Here is a 9,579-nt window from a genome sequence, read left to right on the forward strand (position 1 = left end):
CTGTGTGGCGGAAACTTGGTGGAATTATCTGGAGTCCCATTCCTGGTGGAAATTACTGGGAAACTTCAAGATTCCCCAACTTTTCTAAAGGAAGCAATGTGAAATAATGCGCATTCTTTTAAAAATCTATCAAAAAAATTTATTACATGTAAAAGAAAAAAGCATTACCATTTTAAATGTTTAATAATTCATTTGATGTACATAAACTGTAACTGAATTTTTCAATGATATCAAAATATTAAATAAATTCATATATCTTAGATAAACAATAGACAGTCTTTCACATTCAAGTCCATTCATAAGGGTCATTAAGTACTTCTTTCAACATCAGTTTCCTGGTTTTCTTCACATCACATATGATCTGCAATATTCATACAAAATTATTATATGATGTCAGAATTATAATGCTTGATAACTTAGAAATCTGAAAGATCAGTCAATGTCTTTAATAGATCAATATCAATAATTACTTTCCATGACCATGATACATATGATTTCAGCATTTAATTTATCTCTTTAATATTTAATGCTTTATGATTAGTGAAAAAAAGAACATGATATAAATAATGTTTTCAGCCTTATTATGTCATTGAGAATATATTACTACATGTATATCATACTATGTACCCTGCTTTAAGTTTGATTAGTTTGAGAGAAAACATACCCTTTATAATAACAAAAATATTAGGGAGAGATTTTTTTTATTAATTTTGATATTCAACCTATAAATTGGTTGAAGAGCATTGCAGACCCTCCACCCCATTAGACAAAAGCTAGATTACACCAGGGGAGAAATATACTCTGGACTACGAATTTAAATAAAGATATACAGTACATTTTGATACTGACCTTTGACCTAGAAAATTAGTCCAAGGTCACATGGAGTGATGGGTAGACACTGTCTGAGGGCATCCACAGAACAGGACCTAAAAATAATGTAATATATATGTATTACAGTATATATACACATGTACTTGTATGTTAATGATTTATCATATGCTGCATTGGACACATATGATTTTATCATGGTTTAAGTATCCATGTATCTTATGAGTAATTTTATACCGGTTTTGCATGTATGCTCAGTTTATTTAAGAAATAAATAACAAGTTTATAAACTTCAGTTGGAGAGATACCACAAATTTATAAACAAACAAGTAATTTAATTTTTTTTTTTTACATATATTGACCAACATTATTTACATCCATTCATCATGTTCATGAATTGGCTGATCAATATTCAGTCAGTTTTAGATCTATATGATATACCATAAAGGACTTTCACGTTTACAAAAGTTATTCCCCTTCGCAGGGTCAATCTGGGGTCAACCAGCTTAAGACGCTGTTTTCCCTCTTTAACCGTATCAACGCTGAGAGACAATATCTTAGAAATAAAATCTATATGAACATATTCATTATGATTTTCATGTTGTCCCCATACTCTGGCAATACAGATTCAGATCCTAATTGTCCAATATTTTTGAAGATTAAAAATATATTAACAAGTAACTTACAAAGGACAAAGTGGGAAAAATGAGCAATACGCCGACAATTGGAAAAAACTCTTAGGAATGTGAAATTCGTCTATTGGTGATGACAATTCCTGTTTTAATGTCACTGAAACATAGGTAATCAGAGATTACAGAGCTCACCTCAACGAATGTTGTCTTTAAGTAAGGCAAAGTCACACAATTAACCAACAAAAAGTGTACATTCCAAAAATGAAAATATTTAAGCAATTTTGATCTGATACTTTGAACAGACCTACATAAAAAATTTAAACTAGTTCTTCTTCATGAAAATGTAATTAAAATCCAGAATCTGAAGCAAATTTGAGAGTTTTCATCTCTTGATGCAACGTTTGTGCAAGTTTGGTTTATACAATGTTATGTAAGCCTTATAGTTTTTTGGTATTAGACTTGCTCTCATAACTTTTACCTGGTCTATTATCTGAAAAATGCATGTCGAATTCAGCATACGAAGCAAGTCCATTAGTTTGCATCCTAAGATTTATCGTCCATGCAAGTTTGCTCATTATAGGGCTCATAGTTAATTGGAAATGAAACATATATGCATCAAAAACTAACATTTTTACTCATCCACAAAAAGTAGGTCAGATTCAGCATCTGAAGCAAGCCTGGTAGTATGCATCCTTATATGTATTATCCATGCAAGTTTGGTCATTAAAGAATCATAGATACTTGGAAATGAATCATGCATTAACTTTAACCTATTCACTCAACGGGAAAATGTAGGTCAGATTCAGCATCCGAAGCAAGCCTGGTAGTATGCATCCTTAGATGTATCATCCATGCAAGTTTGGTCAACATAGGGCTTATAGTTACTTGGAAATGAAACCTGCACCAAAAACTTTAACCTGTTCACTCAACCGGAAAAGTAGGTCAGATTCAGCATCTGAAGCAAGCCCGATAGTATGCATCCTTAGATGTATCATCCATGCAAGTTTGGTCAACATAGGGCTTATAGTTACTTGGAAATGAAACCTGCACCAAAAACTTTAACCTGTTCACTCAACCGGAAAAGTAGGTCAGATTCAGCATCTGAAGCAAGCCCGATAGTATGCATCCTTAGATGTATCATCCATGCAAGTTTGGTCAACATAGGTCTTATAGTTACTTGGAAATGAAACCTGCACCAAAAACTTTAACCTGTTCACTCAACCGGAAAAGTAGGTCAGATTCAGCATCCGAAGCAAGACCAATAGTATGCATCCTTAGATGTATCATCCATGCAAGTTTGGTCAACATAGGTCTTATAGTTACTTGGAAATGAATCCTGCACCAAAAACTTTAACCTGTTCACTCAACCGGAAAATGTAGGTCAGATTCAGCATCCGAAGCAAGCCTGGTAGTATGCATCCTTAGATTTATCATCCATGCAAGTTTGGTCAACATAGGGCTTATAGTTACTTGGAAATGAAACCTACACCAAAAACTGCACCAAAAATGTTAACCTGCTCCAAAAACATTAACCTGGTCATTTCTTTGCTGAAATTGCAGCATCTGAAACTTTGAATGGTGCAATGAAACACACTAGAACCATCCTCCATGCATGTCTAATCCATATAGGACATAGAAGTAGTTAAAAAGAAAACTGCTCCAAAAAACTTAACCTGGGACGCCAACGCCGACGCCGACACCGACGCCGACGCCGAGGGTATTACATAAGCTCCCCCAACTTCGTTGAGGTGAGCTAAAAATTAACAGACATTAAAATTTAAGCCCTGATTGTCATACACGCATGCTGTTTTTTCATCCATATAACCTTTTAGTATCATAAAATTTACCAAAATTTAATACTTCAAATAATTTCATCGAATATCTATAAAATAAAGGAAACTCTAAAAACTTAGTGACTTGCAGAAATTATTCTTTGGAGAGAAAAAAATCTATCATATTTCATATAAATATATGCATAATGAGCCTTTTTTATGCATTTAGAACATATGGTATGTGCCTCATTTCCCCCAAGAAATTTTCAAAGACAATGGACTATCTGTAAGCAGAAATCATTGCTGTTTACTTACATTGGAAAAATTTATGAAAACAAGAGGCCCTGGGGCCACAGCGCACACCTGAGCACATCGGGCTTGAATTTACCCCCCCCCCCCTTCCAGGCGTTCATCATTTGAACAAACTAAAATCTACACTACCTGAGGATGATTCCATATAAATATCACTAATCATAGCTTTGAAGTACTTGAAAAGAAGATTTTAAAAGGTTTATCTATATATCCCTATGTAAAACTGGGTCGGCCATTTTGGCCCCACCCTTGCCCCAGGGGTCATGATTTGATAAAACTTGAATCTACACTACCTGAGGATGATTCCACATGAGTTTCATCTTTTCTGGCTCAGTGGTTCTGGAGAAGAAGATTTTTAAAGATTTTTCTTATATATGCCTATGTAACAGTAAAACTTAGAAAAGGGCGTGGTCCTTCATTTGAACAAACTTGAATTCCCTTCACCCAAGGATACTTTGTGCCAAGTTTGGTTGAAATTGGCCCAGTGGTTTTTGAGAAGAAGATGAAAATGTGAAAACAAATGGAAAAGTTTACGACAACAACAACGACAGGCAACGGACAAATTTTGATCAGAAAAGCTCACTTGAGCCTTCGGCTCAGGTGAGCTAATAACTAATTTCCTATTTTTTTAAATTCTAATAATGCTTAAAATAATTTAATCTATCAAAAATAATCTAACTGAATGTAAAATAATATTTTTCATAATCTTAATCTAAGGGCAGATCACTCTAACTTCATAAAACTACCTGATATTAAAGTAGAACTCTTTAGTTTTTAGAGCTTCCTTTCAGTAATCAAAATACTGACCAGCAAGAAATCAGTTAATATGCATTTCCTTTTTTTCATTCATTTTTTTTTTCGAAAGATCTCAGAGTTTTTTCTTTTCAATTCAGGTTCAAGATGACAAAGTTTTATTGAAGTGTATGTATTAGAGAACTGATTGTATGTCAATCATAGCAATACACACATAACATGGAGGGGGCAAATTGTTTCAGCCCTAGTAGCTTTTACATAAAACTTCTTGTAGCTCACAGCTGATATACCACAGTTCAGTATTTAGATAAAATTTAGAATCTTTTTTTCAGGCAATTGTCATATACATACTAATCATGAATGAATTACCACTTACCAAATGACCACATCCTGAATCATCATACATTTTCTATGATTTTATCTCACTGGTTTCTTTTAACGTCACACAGTTTTCTTCTCTCTGAAATGATAAATTATGTCCAGGTAGTGGTACTATTGCATTCTAATTTAAACTAATTATGTAATAGCATTAGCAACAACCAGGATGGAAGAAAAATAACCAGAGGTCTCTGTCGAGACTGTAGCTCTACTGGTTTGTACTTATCAAAGACTGATGCACAGAATTATGTGTAGTCTACTTGTTTGCCAAGTTATATTGAAATCAGACTAAAATTTAAGGAGGAGTAGTGTTTGCAGACAGACGGACAGCTGGACAGACGGACGGACGCCGGACGCATTACTATCGCATAAACTCTTCTGGTCTCTGACCAGTAGAGCTAAAAACAAGTCAATACTATCAATATTAATTCACTATTAGCCTGTTTTTTTTTTACATCTTCATCTCAACAGGATAGACATTACAAAAAAAAAATCTTTTGAGCAATAAGGCCAGGTAAAATTAATCTTTAGATTCTCATCCTAATTCGCTAAAAAATTGGGGCGGGTGGGCGGATTTTATTTTTTATTTTTTATAATTGTTAATTTATATATAGGCCTAAGTTTCAACAAAACAATGGACGCCCCCGTACACATTTTTTTCATTACCTTAATGCAAATATGAATAGATTTAATTCTTTTCATATTCTTTTAAATTTTTAAAGAAAATTTTTGCTTTAAAAGTTAAATATTTATTGTTTATTAATAAATAATCAAGCACACATTATACGGCACACTCTGAACAAAATGAGGTGGGGATACCAATAAATTGTGTATGCGTGACTTCCTATTTTGCAAAATCTATATAAATGTTCTAATAATTATCCTACTGAAACATCTAGGCCTTCTCTTAAGTCTGTCTACGATGTTGTAGATTTTTTTTATTTCAAAGCTAAGTCATACAGCTGGAGATCGTTATATATAACTTGACCAGATGTCATTTTCCTCGTCTATTTATACTTATTACAATCTCTCTACATACTTCTACTGCCAGTGATGGTATCTGTATGTGTTTATGCCATTTTTTCTTCTCTGGCTTCTCTATACTGACAAATTAACTTTTCCTTACACATTTAAACTGCTTTTATTGCCGTTTTTCTCCAGTCTTCACATGGCGTTTTTTCTATAAATAGCAACACGCGACTTTAAATACAGACGGGAGATAACTCTTAAACTTTGACCCAAATTCTTACTGTATAAAAATACATGAAAATACCCAAAAATCAAAATAAAAAACATCGGGGCGGGACATTTTGAGAGGGGCGGGCGGGGATGAGAATCTAAAGACTAATTTTATAAAGCCTAATCTATATCAATAAACAATAAAACAAACCTAATCTCTTCAGAAAAGTGGACAGGCTTTCACCTACATTCACTTTTTTATGTATATTTTTCCTCCATATCATTAGTCTCGTTCAACCAGACCCTCGGCTGTCTCCGTAAATCTCCGACCAACCAGAGGGTCTGGTAAAGATACGCAATATCGTTTGTAACGCCAAAACGAGGCTTACTGAAATTCTGGTAAAGTTTTTGATTGGCTGAAAAGAACACACCTACACGATTTAAATAAATACATGATAGATCAGCAGAAAAATAACTTAAAGATGTAAAAGTTATATGTCTGAAAGTTAAAGCTGTTAGATAGGAATTGTTTACAGTAATGCCCACCAGTTATAGGTAAGTGTATAAGTGTGTATCTTGCAAATATTCGGTACGAAAGCAAAAGTGAAAGTAGTGTAGCCCTACCTGCGTAATACACATTCCTTCGATTGATATAGCAATTTCTCGTTTGGTGTCCCAAATTAAAGATTAATTTATTTATATAAAGACACAATCCAGAAGAAGAAACACATTTAACGTTTGTTTTCAAAAAGGATCGTCAAAATGAAAACAAGATAGCGCCCTCTGACGGTTACAAACGCTAACATGATTCTTTACCAGACCCTCTGGGTGGTCGGAGATTTACGGAGACAGCCGAGGGTCTGGTTGAACGAGACTACCATATCATCAATATGCATATGATTAAGGGTTATGCTATTTGCTACAATCTATTTCTACTGTAAATTCTGATGAGGATATCCTTCATGAATAATTGGATAAGCTGAGATTGAAGACACTTTTCGTAAAAATATTGATGCTTTTATCAAAGTTTTGAACCAAAAATATTTAATTTATACCTTGCCATAAGTCGTAAGTTCCAAAAAACAAGAGTTGGCTATCCGAAAAGTCAGAAAACACATGTATTCAAACCGGATGTTCTACAGTCTGAACTTAAATACGAAACCATGATCGGTGTAACTATTATCATCCGGATAATTTGAGCGGGGTTAAAAATATTTTTTTTTTAATTCCGAAAAGAATTCATTTATATAGAGAGAGAGAACATATATATGGAGCATACATTTTAATAAACATGATAAAAAGCGAAACGTTGCCATTTTACAACATACAGCATGTACATGCACGGTGACTTTGAGGCCTCCATAATCAAAGTTATGCTATATCACTGTCTCAATTTTTTTCCTCTCTCTCTCTTTGATTCTCTCTGCAATATATACACTTAACAATTTAAAACTTAGGTATCCAACTTTTCAAAATGGCGTCAGAACAGAAGTTGCCACCGATAGTGAAGATTTGTTGTTGCCAAATATTACAACTATTTACCGTAAAAAGTTAACAAAAATATACGTACACTAATCCTTCATCGTTGTTCATTGCATTTATCACAGTCTTAAAGACACTGGGTGGTGAAACCATCTTAACTTTTCACATTTATCAGCTGCTTACACCTTCTTCTTCGTCCTTCTCGATCCTCCAAAAATGGCGCCTCGGGAAATTGACCAATGAAATAAAGCGCCCAGAGAGCGATGCAGGATGGGAAATATAAACTGTTTTCATTCACTATGATTAAGTGTGATTATGAGATCTCATATTAGAATTCAATTAAGTTTTCCGCTTTTTCATGGAATAAAAAGAGCGGCTCCTAAATATTTTTGCCGATATGATTTGTAGGCCTAGTACTGTATATTTAGAAAAAAAAGCGGTTAAATACATGATGCAAGAGCAGAAAAAAATTGTTTCTTGCTTGACACCTCAACTTATTTGCCTTCGGGATATGGGTTTCGGGGCTTGGTTATTGGTAGTGGCCGTCCTTGCTGAAAGTAATCCCCCTCTCCCAACTTCTTTTAACTGTTACATATATGATTATGAATTTATAATGTCACACCAAAAGATGTTAAATTTTTAAAAGCACATTTTTTTATTGTGAACTTTCCACGGGAATCCTAAAAGGCATGAAAATTAGCTACAATTATAATATGATTATCAAGAACAGTTTTTTTTTTATTTCAATAGTGATGATTGAAAAGTTCGGTGATTAATAGTTCATTGCTAATAAATTGTTGGTTTTTGGGGGGGGATTAAATTACTAATTGAACTCCCTCCTTTTCGGGGTTTAATTAGATTTTGTGCATGCTATCAATATTACTGGTGGACCTGCTCGACTTTTCTCTAATTGCTACATGTACATTGTACTTTAAACTCCTTGGCCTTTAGTTTAAAAAAAATCCCACATCATTTTAACACGGAAAAAAGCTAAAGAAAAAAAAAATCCCACATAATTTTAACACGTAAAATTGTTAAATGAATCAGAATCTATGTTGAAAACCTTTTTCTTAGGAGAGTTATATCTCTAGGCGGAACAAAACTAACATCTTATCAAAGGCAGGAAAATATAACAGTATTTTAATTCAGTATTTTAGGCGTGATTGGTATAAGTGAAGTCATGGGAAAGATTATGTCGAAAGTCATCTATACTCGTTGATGTGCAGGACTGTGCTTATGCATACAGCTTTAGCTGGTCCCGCCCTGTATTTCTATGATTTTTTTTTTTTGTTAAGAAATCTGGTAAGGTATGTTAGTAAAAATAAAATCCCGGTTAGTTTATTACTCTAACGGAAATTACTTTCCTACAGGCCTGAAGATCGAGTCTATTAGTCACCCAAGTTTTTTTTGCATGTCGGCGAATAAAAATAAAGTAGTGCAAAACATATATAAAGAAATGTTTGTTGAAGTATTGACAAACTTCATACCTTTATAGAATGAAATCAACAAAAACTGAACAAAATACAACTGTGACAATTATGCAATGAATTAATTATACAAGTAATTCTTTTAATAGATTGCCTTTAGTAGCATGTACTACTTTAAAAGCCATTGTTCTTAAGAAAAACAAAATCATGCAAAATATTATAGACTTTTCTTTATCTAAAGCAATGGCCTTTGGAGAAAAAAAATGGCTGAAAAAAGTTTGTTAAATATGATGTATGTGCATTTAGGACCCTACATTGTAATTTCATGCGAAAAGTGCAGGCGTTTACTACACGGGGATCTGCGTTCATATTTGAGCAAATAAAGGGAAAAAAAAAGTTTTATGTGATGAATTATATTATAAACATTTATCTAATAAATGTCTATGTGGTACGTTAGATTACAAATTTCACACAAAAACCCATCAAGAATATTAAATACAGTTTTGATTTCACATTGATCTTTTAACGTCATTCTGATTTAATATTATACACGACGAGAATTAAGATCTATTCAATAGACAATACCTATAGAAAATTATTTAATTTCTAAAGAGGATAGTTTTATTTTAAATCAGTAATGAAAATTGAAATAAAAATTCTAAATAGTTTGTTTTTTCATTGAACTTCTTAAATGAAGGTTATTTTATAAATATGTTCTCTTGTATAACTTTATTTATGGAATATACAATTTTTTAAATGATAAAAGAAACACGAATCATCATCTTAATTCAAAGGGATTTTCGGTCGGAGTCTGTG

The 9,579-nt window shown here is 33.1% G+C and overlaps 1 long non-coding RNA gene across 5 annotated transcripts; it reads right to left on the minus strand.

Moving 5' to 3' along the window:
- Positions 1-262: 262 nt before the first annotated feature.
- LOC134254914 (uncharacterized) lies at positions 263-7,667 on the minus strand. 5 transcript variants are annotated; one of them, XR_009989404.1, is made up of 6 exons: positions 6,479-6,734; positions 6,066-6,270; positions 4,674-4,757; positions 1,515-1,617; positions 850-926; positions 263-361 (listed from the first exon to the last, which is right to left on the minus strand). It is a non-coding gene; the product is annotated as an uncharacterized LOC134254914 (long non-coding RNA). The 5 variants fall into 5 exon arrangements; XR_009989405.1 differs by lacking the exons at positions 6,066-6,270; positions 6,479-6,734 and adding an exon at positions 7,425-7,667; XR_009989403.1 differs by lacking the exons at positions 6,066-6,270; positions 6,479-6,734 and adding an exon at positions 6,910-6,990.
- Between the last annotated feature and the right edge of the window lie 1,912 nt (positions 7,668-9,579).

This window comes from Saccostrea cucullata, unplaced genomic scaffold (genome assembly GCF_032062105.1).
Source record: "Saccostrea cucullata isolate Sc308-1 unplaced genomic scaffold, CSIRO_AGI_Scuc_v1 ctg2112, whole genome shotgun sequence".
Taxonomy (NCBI): domain Eukaryota; kingdom Metazoa; phylum Mollusca; class Bivalvia; order Ostreida; family Ostreidae; genus Saccostrea; species Saccostrea cuccullata.